The sequence below is a fragment of the Furipterus horrens genome, unplaced genomic scaffold (assembly GCF_987537825.1).
Source record: "Furipterus horrens unplaced genomic scaffold, mFurHor1.1.pri manual_scaffold_12, whole genome shotgun sequence".
Lineage (NCBI taxonomy): Eukaryota > Metazoa > Chordata > Mammalia > Chiroptera > Furipteridae > Furipterus > Furipterus horrens.
In genome coordinates this window covers 50,870,871-50,895,825 of record NW_028327182.1, presented here as the reverse complement: position 1 = coordinate 50,895,825, position 24,955 = coordinate 50,870,871, and the positions used below count along the sequence as shown (strand labels likewise).

General features: G+C 42.2%; 1 protein-coding gene and 1 long non-coding RNA gene across 2 annotated transcripts in view; one reads left to right on the top strand and one right to left on the bottom strand.

The window, feature by feature from the left end:
- SETDB2 (SET domain bifurcated histone lysine methyltransferase 2) overlaps positions 1 to 2,040 on the bottom strand; it is a 78,735-nt gene extending 76,695 nt beyond the window's left edge. Inside the window, exon 1 of the mRNA XM_090258801.1 lies at positions 1,344 to 2,040. The gene's annotated coding sequence lies outside the window, so the exon portion shown is untranslated. The remainder of the gene's footprint in view (positions 1 to 1,343) is intronic.
- The window catches only part of LOC149996174 (uncharacterized), a 134,152-nt gene continuing 111,227 nt past the window's right edge, over positions 2,031 to 24,955 (top strand). The window contains exon 1 of the long non-coding RNA XR_016507503.1: positions 2,031 to 2,209. This is a non-coding gene — a long non-coding RNA (uncharacterized LOC149996174). The remainder of the gene's footprint in view (positions 2,210 to 24,955) is intronic.

Sequence of the window (24,955 nt, the reverse complement as noted above, 5' to 3'; positions counted from 1 at the left end):
TGGCAAGACATTAAAATAAAAAATGTTCATAACAAAACCAAGCAATTCCTCTTTTAGATATATATCTTGAGAAAAAGTACATGTATATAAGAAAACATATGCATGGGTTGCCCTACAAGGTGAAAAATTGGAAACAACCTAATATCCATCAAAAGGAGAATGGCAAATAAAAATATGCTATACAGTACACAGCAAACAAAATAGAATTTAATATGAAAACCAGTAAGACAAAAATACTTTACATTAACAGAATAATTTAGTCACACACTAGAATGCTATCCAGCAGTAAAATATATGAGCCATAAATAATAAATGTGCTATAACATGCATACACTGCAAAAACACTGTCAAGTGAAGAATTATAGAATTATATAGTATGATACTATTTCCTTTTAAAAAATCATAAATGCATATATGCACCTATTGAGAATATGTAAATATAAAAAAGAACTTGAAGGTTCTGCATCAAACTTTGTTGTGGGCTTGGGGGAGGGAGAGCAAATTCAGGAACTGTGGACTGTTCTCTTTATCTGTAAAGTTCTAATTTTGTAAAAGGAAATGTAAAAGTGTACTTAACTTAAAAAGTATATAATTTTTTAAAAGGCATTGCCTATTTTAAAGCTTTCTGGAGCATATTGGCAAACTGCTTTCCAGAAAGGTTCTACCAATTTATACTTCCACCTACAGCATATCAGCACACTCAGTAATAGCTTCTTTTTTAAGAAAGCTCTCACTAGTGTTGTTCATAACTTCTTAAAATTTGAAAATAACTGAACTTACAAAAGTAAAATGTTTACTGAAGAAAATATGTAAAATACAGTAAAGCATAAAGAAGAAAATTTTAAAATCACTCATGATTTCAACCACCCAGAGACAACCAGTGTTAATATTTTGGAGTGTAACTTAATGTAAATTTGTTCGTACTTTTCCCTTTCTCACTTTTATTTTAGCAGGAAAGTAGTCAGTTTCACTTCAATTTGCGGTTCCTTTTCGTTTTTAAAAAATAGGGTCTTATGAAAATGACCATTTCCTGTTTCCTTGTTTTTGTTATAACAATAATGAACATAATTTTAGTATAAATCATGTATCAGGTACATACACTTTTAAATACTTCACTTGTTCTTATTCTGCATAACAATCAGATACATTACCATGCTGTTTTTCTAGTGAAAGGAAACAAAATATAAGGAACCAGGCAGTATGGGTCCAGAGCCCACGTTTTTCTATTCCACTCTACTGCCTCAGTTACATCTTTTCTTAGCCTACTTTTTAATATACAGAACTCACTGCAGGTTTTCACATGCTGAAGAGCAGTTATTATTACTCATTGGAGAATTACTTACTGGGTTGTGGTTAATGAATCAGATGCTCCTAGGATCGATCTCAATTCCGTGATCTTCGATAAATGATTTTGCTTATTTAGGGCTTGCGTAGCCTTACCTGTGAAATGGGTCAGTGGTTAAACCTTCAAGTTCTGCTTCTGGACTTTAGACTGCAATCCATTTCCTGCAGCCCCTTTTACAGCTTCGGTTTTCCAGTTGCTTAGGAATCACACCTCACATTAAGGTATATAACGAGTGATAAGAGACTCAAATCGGGGTTGAGAACTCTGTGTGCCCGCAGTCCCTTCTCCAGCCCGAGACCGCACGTGGGTGAAAGAAAGGAGGCTGCGAGGATTCCCTCGCGTATCCACGTCCTCGGTTGGAGGACCAGTCTGGGGCCTACCCACGGCCGTGCCCCAACTACACTGACTCCACTGTGTTTTCCTTGCCGCCAGCCAGAGCTGAAGGCTGCACTCCACCCACTCCGTTGACGAGGCCGGGTTCATCAGCAGGTCAAGATGTTTTCCGAAAGACCCCACGGCCCCGGGTACCCCCTGGCCGGGAAGTACTTTACCATTTACTAGATTTCGCCTCGGCCCGTGGGAAGAACACTCAATATGTAACACCCAGGCCTACCAAATACGAAGCCTAACTGGGAGAAGTCTGACTACCCGCCCCTGGCTGGACGCCCATTGGTTGTACACCCGGGGTCCAAACCTCAGACCTCCGCGCGCGTACCGCCGGAAACGGGGCGGTGCCGAGGCGCGCCGCCCTCCGATTTGCTGATAACGTTCTCGAATTGTCTCGCGCGCTCTCTCTGGGCCAATGGGAATGCCCTCAGTCAAGAGGCAGGCTTCACTGGAGTAGTGGCGCCGCCGTTTCGTCCGGTAGGTGTTTGGCTGCCATTTTGTGTGTGGCTGAGACTGGGCTTCTTGGCTTAGAAAGGTTATCCCTTCAAGGTGTAAAGGGGTCCTGAGGGACCTGTGGAGGAGAGGAGGGGCCTGAAGGAACAGGCCTGGCGCTTTCTCACTTCCCTGAATGGGAAAGGTCTTCCTGGCGTGATTCTCAGCCCTGGGTAGAGAGCAGTGAATGGTCTTGGTGGCTTAGGTTTGTTCGTCGTTGTGAGGGCTTGGAGGGGGGTATGATACCTTAAAATCGATTTCTTGAATTCCAGGGAGCTCTTTCAATAATCTTTGTCTCATTAAGATTCTGGCCATAACCTTTGCTGACTTAAGAGGTTGACTGATGGACTGTCTGGTTTAGAAAGGATCAAGGCTGGTGATTAATGAAAAGGGGAGAGAGGGAGTACCTCACCATTATGCTCAGGTTCGAAAGAGACGTCTTCGTTTTCAGCTGTTCGCGAGGGAACGGCTGCCGAAGTGTTTGCTCTTCTCTGTAATTTTGCTTTGACCAAGGCCATCATTTGGCAACAGTGGGCGTCAGGGTCCGCGTTTGAGCAGTTTTGTTGAATAGTGTGCAGCCAACGTTCCTGCGGTGGTCTTGTTTTACTTATATATATATTTTGCGGTGGTTTTTTTTTTTTTTTTTTTTTTAAGCTGGAAAGTGTTGGTCTTTGTAGAAACAGTGAAAGTGAGGGAAGAATTTTGTCAAATCTTGGTTTCCCTGGTTACAGTGTGTTGAGAGTGGGAAAGAGCTGACCAGCAAAGGGGGGCCCATGGAAGGGGAATAGAAAGTTGCAGAGGCAGGCGACTTGCACAACAGGACATAACGGAACTCGCAGTTAAGCAAAGATAACAGGATATGCTAAGATAGCAAGATGTGCTGCAAGCTAAGATTAGCAACTGCTGAAACTGCTGTTGCCAGGGCCTCGGGAAAAAGGGCGCCAAAGTTGAGCTAGCGCGCCAAGAAAAGTTTTAAACTCACCAATGGTATCTAATCGCTTGCCCAAAGATGAGCCAATTGCTAACCGCCGCATTTGCTTCTGTAGCGTTGCTTTGCTTGCTAGGAGTGCATAAAAACGCAGCGAACTGCGGGGCGGGCGCGACTCCCCTTTGGTAGCTCTTGAGAGCATTGTGCCTTTGGGCATAATCGGGAGTTCGCCCCTGCGCAGGTTAAAACTGTTGGCCAATAAATTGATCCATCAACTGGCATCGGTCTCTGAGGATTCCTTGACTCGCTAATCGAATATAACATTTGGAGGCCCCAGCGAGATCCGTTTCCTCAAAAACCGAAGGCGACGGAGCTCCGGTAAGTTGCCGCGGCATAATTTGGAAGGTCTAGACTCTTTGTAGCCGCGAGGTGGTAGGCGAGACGTCGCCGGTAGTCCACCCGCGGGACTCTCAAGGAGAGGACGCTCTCGAGAGTTGGGCGTTTGCCCCTGGGCGACTAGGTCACCCAAGTTGTTTACCGCGCGGCGAACTTGCGCAGGCGGAGCGTGAATGTGTGACGACGAGGTAGTCCGCCACGGCTACTTTGTGAGAGAGTGGACTGAGTGGAGAGGGGCCCAGCGTGTGTATTTGTGTGGTCTGTGTGTGTTCGTCGGTTTCCTTGCTGCAGGAATCATCGAGGCTTGGGTAATCGTGATGGGACAGACCAAGTCCACCCCCGTCACCCCCCTGAATTGTTTACTGTCAAATTTCTCTGATTTCCAGAAAAGAGCCCGGGGATATGGGGAACCAGCCCCGGACCCCGGGGTCCTCCGAACTCTCAGTCACCTAGAGTGGCCCACTTTTGGAATAGGTTGGCCCACGGAGGGGACCTTCGACCTGCCAATCCTGTTCGCAGTGCGGCGGGCGGTGTATAGTGTTCCCCATCCCGACCAGATGATCTATATAGACGTCTGGATCGATATTGCCACTGAACGCCCACCGTACGTGGGAAAGTGCCAGTCGGAGTGGCCGGGAAATCGGAGGGCCCTCTGTGTGGCGGCGGCGCCACGGCCATCCACCCGGGCTCAAGCCAAAGACGGAAGGGCGGTCTCGAGCGCCCCGCTCCTCGGGGAGCAGAAGAAGAGGCAGCCCGTGTTGCCAGAGGTCCCCGAGGATCCACTTGTGTCACCCACCGCCCCACCCCCGTATAACCAGGCCCTGCCGGACTCCAGCGGCGGGGAAGGTAACGGGGGGGAGGTCATCCAGAGCCCGCCTCATACCCGAGGCGGGGTACGGTATGGGGGAAGTCAAGCAGGACAGTCACCCGGCGGTGCTGCTATACTTCCCCTCCGTGAGGTGCCCCCTCCCCCAGATGCCCCGGCCCGAGCACCACCCCGACTAGTGTATGTTCCCTTTTCCACCAGTGACCTCTACAATTGGAAATTGCAAAACCCCCCCTTCTCTGAAAAGCCACAAGGGTTGATTTCTCTTTTAGAGACCATCTTCAGGACCCATCAGCCAACATGGGATGACTGCCAGCAGATCCTCCAGACGTTATTTACCTCCGAAGAGCGGGATAGGATAATGAGGGAGGCTGTAAAGGCAGTGATGGGGGAGGAGGGAGACACGGTTATGGGCAGGAGGGAAGTACAAGATATCCTGCCAGAACAGCCCCCGAACTGGGACCCCAACACGCAGGGGGGAAGGGATGCGCTCCTCCAATATCGCCGGGCTCTGCTGAGAGGCTTAAGAGCCGCAGCCAGGAAACCCACTAATTTCAGTAAGGTGAGTGAGGTCATCCAAGGGAGGGAGGAATCGCCAGCCAGTTTCCTAGAGAGATTAACAGAGGCTTATAGGGTATATACCCCACTAGATCCACAGGCCCCTGAAAACAGGAGGCTTTTGAATGTAGCCTTTGTAGCTCAGGCGGCACCTGATATTAGGAAGAAGTTGCAGAAACTAGAAGGGTTTGAGGGAGAAAATATCAGTAAATTATTAGAAATTGCCCAGAAAGTGTTTGTGAACCGGGATGACCCAGAAATAGGAAGGACAAAAGAAATGGCTAGAATCCTAATAGCCGCCCAGACCAACCAGAAGAAGGAAGAAGGAAAAAAGGGCAAATTCCAAAAGGGCAAGAGTCCGAGAGTCGAGAAGGACCAGTGTGCATTTTGCAAGGAGAAGGGGCACTGGAAAAAGGACTGCCCTAAGTTGAAGGGGCGGGAAGCCAGCCCAGCGGTGCTGCTACAAACCTCAGACTGACGGGGCCAGGGCTCGTTGCCTATTGGCTCCCAGGAGCCCATGGTCACCCTTAATGTCGAAGGAAAACCTATAGATTTCCTAGTCGACACGGGAGCCACTTTTTCAGTATTGAAGCAACCTCAAGGACAAATCCAAAAGACAACCACAAAGATCATAGGGGCTACAGGTAGGGGCGAGGCCTACCCTTGGACAAAAGCTAGAATCACCAACCTGGGGCAGGGAACAATCACCCACTCTTTCTTGGTAATCCCAGATTGCCCATTTCCATTACTTGGGAGAGATTTGTTGCAGAAGCTCCATGCCACCATAAGCTTCGAACCGGCGGGAACAGCAGCTGAGACTCGCCTGCAGATAACGGTTCCCTTGTCGGAGGAGTACCTGTTGACTGTGCAGTCTGATGACCGGAAGGAGAGCAGCGAGGCCCTGGAGAAGTTGAAATTGCAAGTACCCGGGGTATGGGCGGAGTCGAACCCGCCGGGGCTGGCTACTCACCAGCCACCCGTGCTGGTTCAATTGACTAGTACTGCTCAGCCGGTAAGGATTAAGCAATACCCAGTACCTGCCCGAGCCAGACAAGGGATTGCAGGTCATCTGCTACGATTGCTCAACGCTGGCATCTTAAGAAAGTGCCAATCGGCTTGGAACACTCCCCTCCTCCCTGTCCAAAAACCGGGAACCCAGGACTATCGCCCGGTCCAGGACCTAAGGGAGGTGAATGCCCGGGTTGAGACGATCCATCCCACGGTGCCAAACCCCTACACCCTCCTGAGCTCATTGCCCCCAACGCACACTTACTACTCTGTCTTGGATTTAAAGGATGCTTTCTTTTGTCTACCACTGGCCCCACAAAGTCAGGAGATATTTGCCTTTGAATGGAACGACCCTGAGAACGGGCTGATAGGGCAGTTTACTTGGACTCGGCTGCCCCAAGGGTTTAAGAACTCACCCACCATCTTTAATGAGGCCCTGGGCAAAGACCTGCAGGGGATCAGAATTTCCCACCCAGAGGTCGTCCTGTTGCAGTACGTGGACGATATCCTGGTGGCAGCTCAGACGCAGGAAGAATGTGAGGCCGCCACCTTGGACCTACTCCGCGAACTTGAGACCCTTGGGTATCGAGTGTCCGCCAAGAAGGCCCAGATAGCTGCCCGAACTGTGAGTTATTTAGGGTACAATCTGCAAGAAGGGCTGCGGACCCTCTCGGACCAAAGGGTCCAGACCATCCTGCAGATTCCAGAGCCAACCACCAAGAGGCAAGTACGGGAGTTCCTGGGGGCCGTGGGATACTGCAGACTGTGGATTCTGGGATTTGCTACTATAGCTAAGCCCCTACACGACCTAACCAGGGGCAAGGAAAATTCCTTTACCTGGACGGAGGAGGGAAGGCAGGCGTTCATGGCCCTCAAGGAGGCTCTCGTCTCTGCCCCGGCCCTAGCGCTGCCTAACTTAGAAAAACCCTTCCAACTCAGTGTGGCTGAGAAGGAGGGAGTGGCCTTAGGGGTATTGAGTCAATCCTTGGGGCCATGGAAGAGGCCCGTAGCCTACCTATCCAAGAGGCTGGACCCCGTAGCGTCGGGATGGCCAACCTGCCTGAGGGCCATTGCAGCCACCTCCTTATTGGTTAAGGAAGCAAGCAAGTTGACTCTGGGACAGGACATCCAGGTTATTGGGGAGCATTATATCGAACAGGTTCTCCGATCACCCCCGGACCGGTGGCTGTCAAATGCACGACTAACTCAGTATCAGGCGCAATTGTTAAACCCGCCAGCGGTGCAGTTCCTAAAAACAACCGCCCTAAACCCAGCTAGCCTGTTGCCAATCCCAGACGCTGAGGTCACGCATGATTGCACCCAAATTTTGGACACAGTGACAGGGGCAAGACCTGACCTAAGGGATCAAGCCTATGAAAAGGCTGACCTAACCCTTTTTACAGACGGGAGTAGCTTCGTGCAGGAAGGGCAGCGTTATGCCGGGGCGGCCGTAACTTCAGAGGATACGGTCCTCTGGCAGCAGGCCCTACCCAGAGGGGCATCTGCTCAAAGGGCAGAACTGAGAGGATTGATTCAGGCCCTCCAAATGGCGAAAGGAAAGGTGGTGAACATTTATACGGACAGCCGTTATGCTTTTGCCACGGCTCATGTACATGGAGCCATTTACAGGGAGAGGGGCCTCCTCACCGCTGGGGGAAAGGGAGTTAAGAACCGTGAGGAGATCCTCTCCCTACTAGAAGCTATTTGGCTGCCCAGGAAGGTGGCTATTATCCACTGCAAGAGCCATCAAAAAGGAGACTCCCCCATCATCAAGGGAAATGACCTGGCCGATGCCGCCGCAAGGGAGGCGGCCCTAGGTCCTGAAAGTAGCCTGTTACCCTTGATTCCTGAACCCAGGCTGCCCCGGACGCCCGTATATTCACTTAAGGAGGCTGAGGAAGGGATGAAGCTAGGGGGCACAAAGGATCAGAACGGCTGGATTGTACTCCCAAATTCCAAAGTATATCTGCCACAAGGGTTGTTAACGAAGATTGTGCAGGACATTCATACCAGCACCCACTTAGGACGAAACAAGTTAGAGCAACTAGTTCGAAAGTACTACGTGGGACCCCATCTACGAGAGGTAATTCACTCTACAACCCTAAGATGTCAAGCCTGTGCCAAGGTGAATGCTCGGAACCAGAAGCTGCCCCGCTTCGTCAGGTATCGAGGAAACGCCCCGGGTGAGCTATGGGAAGTGGACTTTACTGAAATGCCCAAGGGGAAGTTTGGATACAGGTACCTGCTTGTGTTGGTAGACACCTATTCAGGATGGACAGAAGGTTTCCCCACTAGAGGGGAAACCGCCTCTGTGGTCTGCAAGACACTGTTGAAGGAAATCATTCCGAGGTATGGGCTCCCGGTAGCTATGGGATCGGACAATGGACCGGCATTTATCTCCAGAGTCTCCCAGGAAATAGCTAGCAAATTAGGAATAGATTGGAAATTGCATTGTATCTATAGGCCACAGAGCTCAGGGCAGGTAGAAAGAATGAATAGGACCTTAAAGGAAACCCTAGTAAAATTAAGGGAAGAGACCGGCGAAAATTGGGTAGAGCTACTCCCTTTCGCCCTCTTCCGGGCACGGTGCACCCCAAACATAAAAGGATGGACACCGTATGAAATAATATATGGGCAGCCAGTACCAGTAATTCCTAAACTGTCTGCCGAGGAATTAGAAGTTGCTAACCATACTTTCCTCAGATCCCTTCAGGCTCTGCAGCAAATAAGAGAAGAGGTCCGGGCCTTCCAGCAATCACAGCACCAGAACTGCGGAGAGGAGGTGAGAACCCCTCAGCCAGAGCCGGGACAGTGGGTGTGGATCCTCAACCATCGAAAGGGGAACCTAGAGCCTCGCTGGACGGGACCATACCAGGTGATATTAAGCACACCCTCTGCGGTAAGGGTAGCAGAGAAGCCCTACTGGATCCATCTGACCCACACAAAAGCTGCAAAGGATCCTGAAGAAGCCGGCCAAAAGGAAGCACTCAAAGAAGGGGAGAAACGGGTACCTGCGTTGAAGCTCCGGCGGTCCGGCGAAAATGAAACCTCAGAGTGGACTGTTGTCCCAAAGGCTTAACTACCTGTCTAGCACGCTTTGCCTGACTCTGGTGCTCTTTTCCTCCGCCCATAAGGTACAGTACAATGAGACCATTACGGTACAGGAGATTAGGTGGAAGGGGCACCAAGCGACCATCACTACCGTCGCATCGTTAAGTTGCAAAGGACAGTGTCAGGGAAAAATAACCCTAAAAATACCTACGGGTAGCTTCCCATGCTTGACGGATTGGAAAGGGGGTTTTTTTACAAGCCCCTTTGTGTGCTTCCAGGTAGACCAGACTGACCAGTCCTGTAACAAATGGCCCACCACGTACGGTGGATGTGCTTATAAAGGTTGCCGCATCCATGGAGTAGATGGGAGAGGAGATTCCCTCCTCATCACCCTAGATAGGGCACAGGATGCCATGTGGGAAAAAGGGGTAAAAGGAAAGCTTTATGCAGCAAAAGTCCACCAGGGACCAGTAGGAGACATTATTATTTTTAAGAAAAGAGAACTGGCCTCAGGGCTAAACAAGGTGAAAAAGGTTCAGAAAATAGTGCAGCAAGCAGAACCCCAGCTTCAGCGAACGGGGACACCATTCTCCTGGATTAGCCTCATTCAGAAGGGAGCAGCGTTACTGAATATAAGTAGCCCAGACACCTACTCCGATTGCTTCCTCTGTGCCTCGCTGACCCGGCCTCCTTTAATAGCGGTGCAGGTAAACGCCACCCCCACTGGTGGCCCATCCGGGACAGAGAAGCCACTAGAGGAAGGAAAGGAAGTCCCTGTACACGCCCCCTTGTTTTTACCCACAAGAAATCCCGGGTACCCAAATAGCTCCACCTGGTGTGCGGATAATTCTGCATCTGGGTACCTTACAGCCCCCCCTGGATTGTTCTTTTGGGCGAACCAAACTCTCACCCCCCAGATGTTATGTCCTAGCCAGGTGGAATATGTCCTAGTTGTTCTAGCTCCCCAGTTATATGCTTATGCCCCCGGAGAATTGGAAATCAAGGTAATCAACTCTACCCTGCAGAAGCGCGCAGTGTTCCTTCCTCTGCTAGTAGGGCTAAGTTTTGCCGCCTCTGTGACCAGCATTAGCGTAGGAGGGGCAGGTCTCGCCACAAGCCTCCAGTCACAAGAGACCCTCCGGCGGGAACTAGATGAGGCTTTAGGCTCTATAGCTGACTCCCTAGCTTCACTCCAAAGACAGGTTTTATCAGTAGCCAGGGTAGCCCAGCAAAATCGGCGGGCATTGGACCTCCTGACAGCTGATAAAGGGGGAACATGTCTCTTCCTAGGTGAGGAATGCTGCTACTATGTAAACGAGAGTGGGGTAGTAGAACAGAATATCCAAAACCTTAATAGACTTAGAGATAGGCTAAGACCAGCAAACTCAGAAACACCATCCTGGTGGCAATCCACTCTGTATTCCATCTTAACTCCCTTAATTGGTCCCCTAGTTCTGCTCTTCTTCGGCTTGTTAATAGGCCCCTGTGTCCTAAACAAACTGTTTGCCTTTATTAAAGACAGGATAGACACAGTAAAGCTCATGGTGCTATCTCAGCCCTATACCATCCTACCGCAAGCAGATCAGGAGTCAAGGGTTTGACTCGGGGTTAAGAGAAGGAGGGAATGTTGAGAGTGGGAAAGAGCTGACCAGCAAAGGGGGGCCCATGGAAGGGGAATAGAAAGTTGCAGAGGCAGGCGACTTGCACAACAGGACATAACGGAACTCGCAGTTAAGCAAAGATAACAGGATATGCTAAGATAGCAAGATGTGCTGCAAGCTAAGATTAGCAACTGCTGAAACTGCTGTTGCCAGGGCCTCGGGAAAAAGGGCGCCAAAGTTGAGCTAGCGCGCCAAGAAAAGTTTTAAACTCACCAATGGTATCTAATCGCTTGCCCAAAGATGAGCCAATTGCTAACCGCCGCATTTGCTTCTGTAGCGTTGCTTTGCTTGCTAGGAGTGCATAAAAACGCAGCGAACTGCGGGGCGGGCGCGACTCCCCTTTGGTAGCTCTTGAGAGCATTGTGCCTTTGGGCATAATCGGGAGTTCGCCCCTGCGCAGGTTAAAACTGTTGGCCAATAAATTGATCCATCAACTGGCATCGGTCTCTGAGGATTCCTTGACTCGCTAATCGAATATAACACAGTGTATAGGAAATTTAGAAATCTCGGTCTGCCGTGGCATACTTGGTTGTTTCGTATGGGCCTGGGGAGGCTTTTGTGAGGAAAGCATCTTAAACTTCTGAATTCTTTATGGGTTGGAGAGAACACAAGAAGTACCTCCTTTTCCTTCTTTATTTTTTTAATCGAAGTAGAAAGAACGCATTGTCTTTCATTTGAGGGAGATATTCTATTGGATCCGAAAACCTAGCCAATGAAAGACTGTGTGTGCGTGCGCGCGCGCGTGTGTGTGTTTAACTTTAGCCGGTTTGGCATGCATGAGAAGAACGCAAATATATTCATTTTTTTACCTTGAGTTTAGTTTTCAGTTATTCATTGTTAACAGATGGCCCAACAGACTCCACAGTGTATTTTGTCACAGGAATACCAAAGAAAACAACAGTAAAATAATTGAATAATTAAATATTTAATTTTAAAAATTTGCATTAATTCGTGAGTCTTATAAAACATAAATTGCAAGGGAACAAGTACACTTTTATATTTATTTTTAACTTGTTGATTTTAGAGAGAGAGAAAAACATTGATATGTTCCACTTATTTATGCATTCATTGGTTGATCCTTTTTTTTTTTTATTGAGAGAGGGAGGATGAGAGAGAGAACCGTCTGTTTGTTGTTACACTTATTCATGTATTCATTGATTGATTCTTTTATGTGCCCTGGCCCTGGATTGAACCCTCAGCCTTGGCATATTGATGACCATGCTCTAAGCAACTGAGCTACTTGGCCAGGGCCTCAAGTATCATTAATTTAGTGTCAGATTAATGGCTGAGTTACATGTTAGAAATCAGTGGCTAAGAAACACAAGATTTCTGGAGAACTTTCAGTTCGTTGAAATTGTATTTGTTGCTTCCAATTTATACGTACAAATAACAGTAAGGATAAGTTCAAATCCTTTTTGTGAGGTCTGTTTATGTACTACAGAGAAATTTAGATAATGCAGATGACCCTTAAATGATAATGCTTTACTTGCCTTTTTTTTTCTTGAAAGTATGCATTCTCAGTAAATGAATACCAAAATTATCAGTTTTATATCTTTTGCTAAACAAAATTTATTGCTATTCTAGTTTCTTTTTAACACAACTTAAAGTCAAAAGACGTCAACTTTAAATTTACTATTTGCATAAATATATTCTGTAATTTTAAACAGAGAAGTAATTTTAAAATAGGTAAGTATCCTCATATTTTTCTTTCAGGAATACATCCTCTAGAGTTAATAATATAATCTGAAAATTCTTAGAAGGTTTTTAAAATATCACTTTTACATGAACACTGTTGTGTGACTTTAACTAAAAATGGTTTAACTTATATTAGAGATTACTTTTCATTGCAGTCTCCTATACAAGTTTAGGGTTTTTTCTCATTAGAAAGTGATGTATGCTGCGTAATAATAAAAATTGATAACACTTTTTAAATGAATGTGGTGTTTTGTGACAATGTAGATTAAAATTTACATAAATTGGAATAAAAATTAAAAACTGCCCTCAGAACCTGTTTGGGGTTTTTTGTATTTGGTACTTTAAAACTCTGAATTATTTTATGAGGGAAAATTTTAGAGTATTTTTTGTTACTGGGGAGACCTGAGTTATGGGGAGTCCCCTCCTTGGTTCTTGCCTTGCTTGCAAGAGAATTCAGGTGAGAGACAACAGGTATAGTAGAAATGATAGTTTATTTATGAAATTCACTTGAGCAGGAAGCTGCAAGTGGGAACCCAGATGATCTGAGTATACAACTATTGGTATTTTAGGAGTTTTATTCTTGTAGTCAGCTTCTACGTTCCTCCTCTTCCTTCTCCTCCCCTTTCTAGACCTTGGGATTAACACAGTTTCAAGGCTTTCTTTCCCAGATAGTGGAAATGATACATACAGAACTTCAAGGGCTCCACTCCTCCTTTGCTATCATGGTTTTTCATATGATGTTCAAACACCTGGCAATCTTATTGGACCAGATTCAGGACTGCTGAGTTAATGGGTGAGAAATGTCTCCCTCCTCCTCCCTTCCTAGTTTTACTATCTAGCTCCCTAAGACTTTTTTATTAAAAACCCCTTCAGTAACTGGAAAGCCAAATTGCAAATAATAATCATTCTTTCAAAAAAATTTTTTGAAGTCTAGAAATACCTTACAATGCTTTGTAAGAGCTTTGATCACATAAATAAAATGTCACTTGGGGGCACATTTTGAGATTAATTTTCAGAAATACTTCTCTCTCAATAATTTAGTGCATTTTGCCATCATTTTTCTGGTTTTTAACCAGTATGGCCCATTATGGGGTCAAATTAAACAATGTGACTAAAAATTTTAAATGATTTAATACAACATAAAAATCAAAATCACCACTGCAGTTTGTACTATTCAGCTAATCGATGAAATTAATTGTACTGAATCATAAGGATTTCCATTAACTGCTGAAAATGCTTGTGAGATAAACATGTAGGACATTCAGATTATTTCACTTAAAGGAGAAACATTTAAAGTATTATATATTTGGCTTTTTTTTTAATGGAGGAATTGAAACTAAAAAATTGCCATTACTATTACTTCTCCCTTTGTAATCTCATTTCTTGTTAAGATAGAGGGAGAGAAACATCCATGTGTGAGAGAAATGTCCATCAATTGCCTCTCATACCATCAGTTGCCTCTTGTACTTGTGCTGACTTGGGATGAGATTACAACCCTGGCATTGTGTCCTGACCAGGAATTGAACGAGCAACCTTCTGCTTTGCGATACCCAGCCACACTGGTCAGGGCTGTTACATTCTCTCTAAAGTGCTTTAATACACATACTTAAAGCTTTTGGACAGTTATATCAACTCAATTTGTATACAATTCTCCTTCTTTTATGTTAAGTGGCTCAGATTTAAAACTTCAATTCTTACCTCCCTTTTGCCTCCCTTTTTGGAGGATGGCTCAACCTCCAAAATGGCTTCTTTTCAAATCTCTATTCTCTGCGACTGTCCTAAATTAGACTCGTTCCTTTTTCATAAAAACATTTGTACGACGTTGTATTCCTGACAAAGCCTGCACTGGTCAGCTTGCGATTTGTGTTAAGATAGAGGTTTGGCTGAGTTGGCTGAGAAAAAAACTTGAAAAAAATTAAATTAAAAATGTATTTCTTCCCCATGTAAAAGTATGGATTGATGAGGTAGCTTTGCTATAGAAAGTTATCAGGGATTCCAGGCTTCTTCTAACCTGTTGTTCTACCATCATCATGCAGCTCCATCTTTTGGACCAAGATGGCTGCTTCACTCCCTGCCATTATATGTCACGTACTTATATTAAGGGTTAAAATGTGTTGTGGTCTGGCACACAGAATATTTGTAAGTGGTAGGAGCAGGGTTTTTATGCGCAATCAATTTTTATAAAGTTATTTTTATATGTTTTAGGTAAATTTCATTTCATGACTTTCTGATGGTTCTGTTAGGTTTCTACACTTATATTTGGGCGGAGTAAGGTTGATAGCTTGTGACCTTCAAATACTATGCTTTTATGGCCTATATTATCACTCACAGACCTAGGGACTACTTTGTGCTTTCCCTTTCTCTCTGTAAAAACGGTTCCTACTGCCCCAAATTACTTTCTTTTGAAAGTAATTGATGCCTAGCTCAACTTCCTCTTGAAGTATAGACAGGTTTTATTCCATCACAATCTCCTTTTACCTTATAGCCAAATTCTTCATCTATGTACATTTTATGTTACTTGATGAGAAGAACTCCTTGGAAGGCAAGAGTCCTCCTTGAGTCTGGTGAACACATTTGCATGCAGTTGATCGTTTAATATGTTTGCTCGTTTGATTTCCAACAGAAGAAAGAATTGAGGGAGGTCAGAAGTAGACCTATCTTTATATATAAAGTATGTTCTGCCTTTGGGGAGTATAGTCATCTCTTAAAAATTAACAAATAAAAATATCAGTATCCTGATAGAAAATGAGCAAAGGATATGAACTTTGGATCACAAAAGAACAAGGCAAATGGCTTTCATGAAAAATATTTAACTTGTAATTAAAGAAGTAAATATTCAAAGCAATTTGTCATACATCAAGAGACAAAAATGTATGTACTCTTAGATCTTTCTAAGAAGTGTCTATGGAAATGGAGATGGAGTTAAAGCTTTATGATCAGTATAATCTCATATTTGTGAAAAATTGGAAATAAAAAATAGTGGTAGAAGAATGGTTTATAAAATATGGTATACCCATGATAGCCTACATTTCATGACAGACTATATTTCAACGTTTTGAAAGGAATATTTTTCAAAGGGTGTTTCATGATGTAGGCTATTTGATGACATAGGAAAATGGTCACCATTTTGTGTTACGTGAGAAAAGTATAGAATAGCCATTGAATAAAAGCAAATTAAAATTACAGTGAGATACCACTACACTGTCTCTTTGAATGGCCAAAAAAAAAAAAAGTACCAATCAGCAAGGATGCAAAGAAATGGGATTCAGATCTTGGTGGTGGGAATTCAAATACTATAGCCATTTGGAAGATGGTTTGATAATTTCTTATAAAATCAAACATATGACCTAGGAATACCATTCCTAGCTTGGATTTTACCAGCAAAAAAATGGAGCTCCCCTTCTTGCCAGCACTTGGCATTAACATTTTTGTTTAGGAAATTTAGGCATTATATGAGATATGTACTGGCATCTCTGTGCTTTCAATTTGCATTTCCCTAATGATATATGCTTTTCTCATGAAAAGGGAAATGAAAATCTATAGTTACTTCTCTGCAAGTATTTATAGCAGTTGTATTCATAATCACCAAAAACTGGAAGCAACCCAGTTGTCTATCAACTGAGGAATGGTTTTTTAAAAACTAAAGTATGTCTATACATAACACAGGAATGAACTTAGTCCAGGATAATACACAAATATATGGGAAGGGGACTATGATATAACTATATATTAAGTTATAAGAAAAATACTAAGTGATGGGAAAAATACTTAAAAACAATATATATAATGAAAACACACCAAAAGTAACCATAAAACAGATAAAAATGATAATGTTTCAAAATAAGATGAAACCTTTGAAGAAACACAAATCAGAAATTAAAGGAGCTCATAAATGAGATGACTAGGCCATAGAAGGATGTGCAGTGACAGCTGACAACTCAGAATTAGGAAAAAGTGATGAAATTAGATAGAGAATGAAAGTGAATACACATCACAGAAAGCACAATAAGAGAAATTGAGAATAGAAAAGAGAAAATGGAAGAAAAAGACTTTATGGAGTAAAGAAAAGTGACAAGACAGGCAAAGAGCCCAAATTATGTTAGGAGTTCCCCAAATGTAAATCAAAACACAGTGGTGATGTTTACATAACATTGTGAATATACATTATGCTACTGGGTTGTATACTTAAAATATTTAAAAGGACAAATTATTTGTTGTTTAGCACAATAAAAAATGTAGTAGAACAGCTATTAGAATTATAATTCAAGAACACTCGATATTGAAGAATATTTAAATCTCTGTATTTGAAAAAAAGACTGTGAATCTGGGGAATTCAACCCAGAACAGTTAATGTTGAGTTATATCCTTATACAGTTGCTGTATTTAAAAAATTTAGAAACACAAAAACATCTTTTGCATTCATGGAAAAAGAAGACCAACTCAACTGGGAAAGAAAATCAGATTAGATTATGTTTTTGGCAGCAACATTTCATGCCAGATAATAAAGCAATATTTTTCAAAGGTTCAAGGACAAAATATTTCCTATTTCACCAACTACCTTCAAGATTTCAGGACATTGTCCTAGCCAGGTGATTTAGTTGGTTGGCACACCATCCCTAACACCAAAAGGTTACAGGTTCAATTTCAGGTTAGGGCATATACCTAGGTTGAGGGTTTGATCCCTGGTTGGGGCACATTCCAAGGCAACTAATCAATGTCTGTCTGTCTGTCTCTTTCCCCCACCCCGTTCCTCTCTTTCTAAAATCAATAAACATCCTCAGATAAAGATTTTAAGAAAAAGGAATTCGGGATTCAACAAACATTTATAAGCATGAAACAACGGAAGGAATGTTGTTTCTATGAATTCTTCCTGTATTCATACTAGAGAACTAATTTCAGAAAACCATGAAGTGATTTAAAGATTTTCAACATTAGGTCAAGTGGTGATCATTAAATATGTTTTTTGTAGCACTAAGTTTAAAAGATAGAAATAATGATGATAGAAGGTATGTAAATGCCTGACAATGCAGAAATAATCTAACATAAAAAATGAGAGGGAAGGGGAGAATAAATGAAAAGTAAAATAAAATGGTGTTTGCCTCTTAAGAATTAACTGTGAAGAAAGGGAAAGCACTTGAAGCAGACTGATGGAAGCTTAAACATACTATAAATATACACACTGCAGTATATGAAAAAAAAATACTAATAAAAATAATACCAGTGATTAAAACTAGGTGGTATGGGAGAACGGAAGGGAAGAGAAAGTTACTAATTTTGTTACTGCTAAAAGCAGGGAGCTAATAGTATCTTAAGAGGGAAAGGGAATGAAGAGTATTACATAAAGATATTGCCGTAGAATTAACCCCAACAACAAAATACACAAAAACTAAATACTAAAGGAAACCTCCCCTAAAAAGAGCAAATAAAACCAACCACATAGTGATAAACACACATTCTTCATATGTATTTGTGTATACACAGACAAAAAAATCAGGACATGAAACATTATTACAACACAAAGAATATAAGTTGTATTAATAAAGGTGTATGGGCTCAACTTAATCACTGTATACAAAAGATGCAGTTGTAAAAAGTGTAAATAATGAAGGGAATCAATAATAATTTAAAAACAAAGGGAAGGGTAAAGATATCAAATAAGTGCAAATTTTTAAAAAGCGGAGTTCATCATGTTGGTATCAGACAAGGCACAATTTAACTCAAAAACCATTAAGATGAAGGATGTTTTATAAACTAAGGACAACATGAACATGCACAGTAAAGGTATTTTTGAAATGCCTGTTTACCAAATGACATATCAACTGCTTTGATAAAGTAAAAACTACAAGAAATGTAAGGAGAAATAGAAACCTGCTAATAATAGGGGACTTTAACACACCTTTTTCAAAATAGGTTAAGTGAACAAAAAAAGTCAGTAAATAAACAGTAAGGTGGCACATAAATGTATTGAAGTCTAAATCCAGAAAAAGAGAATGCATCTTTTCAAGTGAAAATAGGACAGTTATAAAAATCTATTATATGTTAGACCACAAAGAAAACTTCAGTTTCAAAAACTGAAAATTCAAAATCTTGACTAAATGCTATAAAACTAGAAAATAATTAAAAAATTAAAAAATTAAAACCTGACTCCAAGTTTCCATAGGATGATGACAACTGTCTAAATTCAGATCTCTCCATACACCTTTAAAAGATTATACAGATCTTTGAAGGGAGCTGATTAAATCACCACCACCCTTGTGTAACATAATATAAAATTATAAATGTGTAAGGAAATAAACACTGAAATGTAGCAGAGCAAGCTGTGGAACTCATGCTAAAGTGGCAAGTGAGGTTGAGATTGTTCAGAACAGAGAAGAGGTAAGCAGGAGATAGGGTCAGTAGAATGCATATGAAATAACTAGAAAAAGAAAACCCCACCCTAAGGAGGGAAATACGAAGAGGTTTGAGAGCTGTTAAACAGAAGGAGAGGACTTCAAAGTGCATGTACCAAAGAGGCAGTCTCAGAAAGACACTGCTTCTGGGAAAAGAAGATGACTTGGAAGGGGCACCATTTACCTGGAGGCTTGGTAGTAAAGAGAAAGAAGCGGTAGTAGAAATTAAGGATCTTGGTGAAAGAGAAATAGAAGATCATACTTTCTCCCCACCAAAAAAGGAGTCATTGATTTTTAAAAAGTATACTTTATTATACCAATAGAAGGTACTGTTGAACTAAAAAGTCCACTAAGCCCTGGCCAGGTAGCTCAGTTGGTTGGAGTGTTATCCCCTACACCAAAAGGTTGCGAGTTGATTTCAGGTCAGAGCACACCATAGGCTGTGGGTTCGATCATCGGTTGGGTCGATGTTTCTTTTCCCTTTAACCTTCCCCTTCCCTCTAGTCCTCTCTGTCTAAAAATCAACAAACATCCATGCTGTCACAAAGGGTAGGAATTCTTCCTTTCTGCTGTGAAGTATTCCACTGTGTAAATGTACCAAAGTTTTTTGATCCACTCATTTACTAAGGGGCACTTAGTCTGTTTCCAGCACTTGGCTATTGTAAATACTGCTGCTATGAACATTGGGGTGCATAGGTTCTTTTGAATTGGTGTTTCAGGATTCTTCAGATACATTCCTAGCAATGGAATGGTTGGATCAGAAGGCAGTTCCATTGAGGAAATTCCATACTGTTTTCCATAGTGACTGCACCAGTCCCATTCCCACCAACAGTGCAGTAGGGTTCCCTTTTCTCCACATCCTCACCAGCACTTGTGGTTTGTTGATTCGTTAATGCTGGCCATTCTGACCAGTGTGAGGTGGTATCTCATTGTGGTTTTAATTTGCATCTCTCTGATGGCTAGTGATGTTGGGCATCCTTTCATATGTTTATGGGCCCTCTGTATGCCTTCCTTGGAGAAGGGTCTCTTCAGGTCCTTTGCCCATTTTTTAATTGGATTGTCTGTCTTCCTGGTGTTGATTCATATAAGTTCTTTATATAGTTTGGAGATCAAACCCTTGTCCGAGGTATCATTAGCAAATATGTTTTCCCATACAGTTGGTTCCCTTTTCATTTTGTTGACATTTTCTTTAGCCATGCAGAAGCTTTTTAATTTGATGTAGTCCCATTTGTTTATTCTTTCTTTTATATCCCTTACCCTAGGAGATGTATAAGCAAAAACGTTGCTGCATGGGATATCTGGAATTTTACTGCCTATGTTTTCCTCTAGAACTTTTATGGTGTCCCGACTTATAAGTCTTTGATCCATCTTGAGGTTATTCTGGTGTATGGTGTAAGTTGGTGGTCTAGTTTCATTTTTTTGCAAGTACCATTTATGAGAAGTGGCTATTTTTACTCTATTTTATGCTCCTGCCCCCTTTGTCAAATATTAATTGACCATAGAGACTTGGGTTTATTTCTGGGCTTTCTATTCTGTTCCATTGATCTATGTATCTGTTTTTATGCCAGTACCAGACTGTTTTGATTACAATGGCCTTGTAATATTGTTTGATATCAAGTATTGTGATCCCTTCTACTTTGTCATTTTCTCTCAAAATTGCTGAGGCTATTCAGGGTCATTTATAGTTCCATATAGATTTTTGAAATATTTGTTCTTTATCTGTGAAATATGTCATTGGTATTTTAATTTGGATTGTATTGAATCTATAGATTGTTTTGGGTAGTATAGACATTTTAATGATGTTAATTCTAGTCCTTGAACATGGTGTATGCTTCCATTTATTTGTATCTTCCTTAATTTCTTTCTTTAGTGTTTTGCAGTTTTCTGAGTATAGTTCTTTTACCTCCTTTGTTAAGTTTATTCCTAGATACTTCATTTTTCTTGTTGGGATCTTTTCCCTAGTTTCCAGTATGTTAAGTGAAATAAGCCAGGCAGTGAAAGACAAATGCCATATGATCTCACCTATAACTGGAACCTAATGAACAAAGCAAACAAACAAGTAAAGTAGGACCAGAGGCATGGAAACAAGGAACAGACTGAAAACAACCAGAGGGTAGGGGGGGGGGGGGGGAATGGTTTAATCAAGGAACAAGTATAAAGGACCCATAGACTTGAACAACAGGGTGGGGATTGATAATGGGAATGGGAAGGTGAGCAGGACACGGTGGAGCAACGGGGGAAAAATTGGGACAACTGTAATTGAACAATAAAATTTTTTAAATGAGAATAAAAGAAATAATAGTAATTTGCTGTGTTGTCATCCATTTTTTTCCATATGCATGTAAAAAATATTTTTACAGCCAAATATTTTTACAGAAATAGGTGATACTATACAAAGTATAGTTATTTTTTTTAATATTTTTTATTGATTATATTGTTACAACAGTTCCAATTTTCTCCCCTTTGCTCCCCTCCACCCAGCATCTCCCTCCCCCAGCAATCCCCCCCCAAGTGCATACCCCTGATTCGTAAAAAATAACTATCCCCCCCCCCCTCAAATATTAGGACCCTTTGTAATCTTGTAAAGGACAATGGGCAAAGGTCTCAAGCTCCACTAGCTGCTTCAAGCTGGACATGGTCGTCATCCTACCTACCCTTGGGTCCAAAAAACCCTAATAAGAGTGGGGGTGTGGAGGGGAGGGTGGCCTTCCCACATGGGGAAGAATCGTGCAGACTCCAGGTCAGTTGGCTGTCTCCGGACAACGGCATGCTTGGTTTAACAGGCTGGCATCCTTGTTGTGTTCTGGGGGCAACAGATTTGGCGAAAAGGGTTAAAAGACATCATTCAATCCATAACTACTAGATGACAAAAGGCAGGGATTAATTTTTCAATGTTCCATATTAGGGAAAAAAAAAAAAAAAGGCTTCTTTGTAAGAAGGTGTGCTAGGCACATCTCGCCTGTCCAAAACCCTTTTGCCCATTATACTTAGTTTGGGCTGAGGTAAATAGTTTAGGTTTCCCCCCTCTCAGACCTCTGGGCCTTTTCTGTCCAAGCCATTAGGATAGAAAAGAGAAACCAGTTTTAAAGTGAAGCCCACAGACCACCCCATTCTTCACCAACCCAGCCATTTAGTTCAGCCAAACCGTTGAGTCTCAGGAGGCAGCGCTGCAGAGAGGATTAAGTGAGGCTTATGCATACAGACAATCACTCAGGTAATGCGATCATAGGCTTATGTCCTTTGAAAACAGAAAACACGTGTTAATTTATGTAACATAACCCACAAACAAGTCTCTAAATCTGTAAGACTGTCTTATTGGGAAGACATCCAGTTGCAAGGCACTTGAAATTCTATTTGCCTGCAACTTGAATATCTTTGATGATATCATAGACATGGTTTAATTTTCAAGTGAAACCATATTTTAAATGAGAAGAAACTTTTAAGACGCTTAGTTGCCCTATTTTATACTCTACTACTGATCATTGTGATTTTCCTTGAATAATGATTTTTCTCCCTAAGGTTACCCTCCTTTTCTTTAAAGGGACTACATTAAGTCCATTTTTAATTTATCCTGTTCATTTGCATAAACATAACAAGAGCAGCAAATGATCACGTATGATCTTTAGTTCTGCTTTGGGGGAACTTACCCAAGGAATATTTGGGGTGACCCTCAGTCTGTTCTTCAGGGCACAGAAGCCGAGCCACATATCTGGCATTCATCCTTGCCTGTACACACCTCTTTTTTCCAAGTCTTTCTGGTTTTTCATTGTGCCTTAAGGTCCCTTCTAGCCATCTTTCAGGAAAACAACCTTCGTTCCTTCCCTGGAAAGATTGCTGTGGACCGCACAACCAACCATGGTACCAGGCCTTTTATCTCGCAGGCTTTTATTACCTTTGAAAGTCATTCCCAGTTCCTCAGGGCTTTTTGGTAACAACCTGAGCCCAAGTATGTTTCCTTTAGGCTTGACATTCCAGTCAAAGACTTGGTAAAAAAAAAAAAAAAAAGGTACCTCTATTAACAACTGGTCTTATTAGTTCTATGCAAAGGAACTTATGTCATTACTTGTTTAGAATGCCAAACTCTGGAGGGATCAAATAGGGAGAAAAATATACAACGTGAAGGAAAATCTTTGTCCTAATAGTCACTGAACTGGCATTTCCATTCTTCATATTTTCATTTTTCAACCACTAAAAAAAAATTTTTGTTTGTTTTTCCATTACAGTTGTCTCACTTTTTTACCCCTCTTGCTTCCCTGCACCCTGCCCCTCCCTTCCCCCACATTCAGTCTCCACTCAGTTGCCCATGTCCGTGGGTCATTCACACATGTGTTTTTTTTTTGTACTTGACCCTTCCCCTTCTTACACCCTTCTCTTCCTCCCCCCTCCTCCCTTGTTACTATTAGTCTACTTCTTGTTTACATACCTCTGGTTCAATTTTGCTCATTTCTTTGTGTTGTTCATTAGTTTCCTGTAATAGGTGACAGCATAAGGTATTTTTCTTTTGTTGCCTGGCTTATTTCACTAAGCATAATTTTCTCTAGTTCCATCCATGTTGTTGCAAATGGTAGAAGTTCCTTCTTTCTTTCTGCTACATAGAACTCCATTGTGTAAATGTACCACAGTTTTTGGATCCACTCATCTACAGATGGGCATTAAGGTTGTTTCCAGCACTTGGCTATTGTAAATAGTGCTGCTATGAACATAGGGGTGCATAGGTTCTTTTGAATTGGTGTTTCGGGATTTTTTGGATATAATCCTAGCAATGGAATTGCTGGTTCAAAAGGCAGTTCCATTTTTAGTTTTTTGAGGAAATTCCAAACTGTTTTCCACAGTGGTTGCACCAGTCTGCATTCCCACCAGCAATGCACCAGGGTTCCCGTTTCTCCGCATCCTCTCCAGCACAAGTTGTTTGTTGATTTGTTGATGATGGCCATTCTGACTGGTGTGAGGTGGTATCTCATTGTGGTTTTTATTTGCATCTCTCTGATGGCTAGTGATGTTGAGCATACTTTCATATGTCTATGGGCCCTCTGTATGTCCTCTTTGGAGAAGTGTTTGTTCAGGTCCTTAGCCCATTTTTTAATTGGGTTGTCTGTCTTCTTGGTGTTGAGTCGTATGAGTTCTCTATTTTGGAGATCAATCCCTTGTCTGAGATGTCATTGGCGAATATATTTTCCCATATGGTTGGTTTCCTTTACATCTTGCTGATGTTTTCTTTAGCTGAGCAGAAACTTTTTAGTTTGATGTAGTCCCATTTGTTTATTCTTTCCTTTATTTCCCTTGCCTTAGGAGATATATCAGTGAAAATATTGCTACGTGGGATATCTGAAATTTTCCTGCCTATTTTTTCTTCTAGGACTTTTATGGTATCATGGCTTACATTTAAGTCTTTGATCCATTTTGAGTTTATTCTGGTGTATGGTGTGAGTTGGTGGTCTAGTTTCATTTTTTTGCATGTCCCTGTCCAGTTCTCCCAACGCCATTTATTGAAGAGGCTCTTTTCACTCCATTTGATGTTCTTTCCCCCTTTGTCATATATTAGTTGACCATATGAACCTGGGTTTATTTCTGGGCTCTCTATTCTGTTCCATTGATCTATATGTCTGTTTTTATGCCAGTACCAGACTGTTTTGATTACCGTGGCCTTGTAGTATAGTTTGATATCAGGTATTGTGATTCCTCCTACTGTGTTCTTCCTCAAAATTGCTGTGGCTATTCGTGCTCTTTTTTGGTTCCATATAAATTTTTGAAGTATTTGTTCTAGGTCTGTGAAATATGTTGCTGGTATTTTAATAGGGATTGCATTGAGTCTATAAATTGCTTTGGGTAGTATGGACATTTTAATGATGTTGATTCTTCCCATCCATGAGCATGGTATATGCTTCCATTTATTTGTATCTTCTTTAATTTCTTTCTTCAGTGTTATGTAGTTTTCTGTGTACAGGTCTTTTACCTCCTTGGTTAAGTTTATTCCTAAGTATTTTATTTTTCTTGTTGCTATGGTAAATGGGATTTTTCTTTCAGTTTCTATCTCTGAGTTTTTATTGTTGGTGTATAAAAATGCCTTCGATTCCTTAATATTGACTTTGTATCCTGCTATTTTGCTGAATTCACTTATTAGGTTGAGTAGTTTCTTTGTGGAGTCTAAAGGATTTTCTATGTACACGATCATGTCATCTGCAAATAATGACAGTTTTACTTCCTCTTTTCCAATTTGGA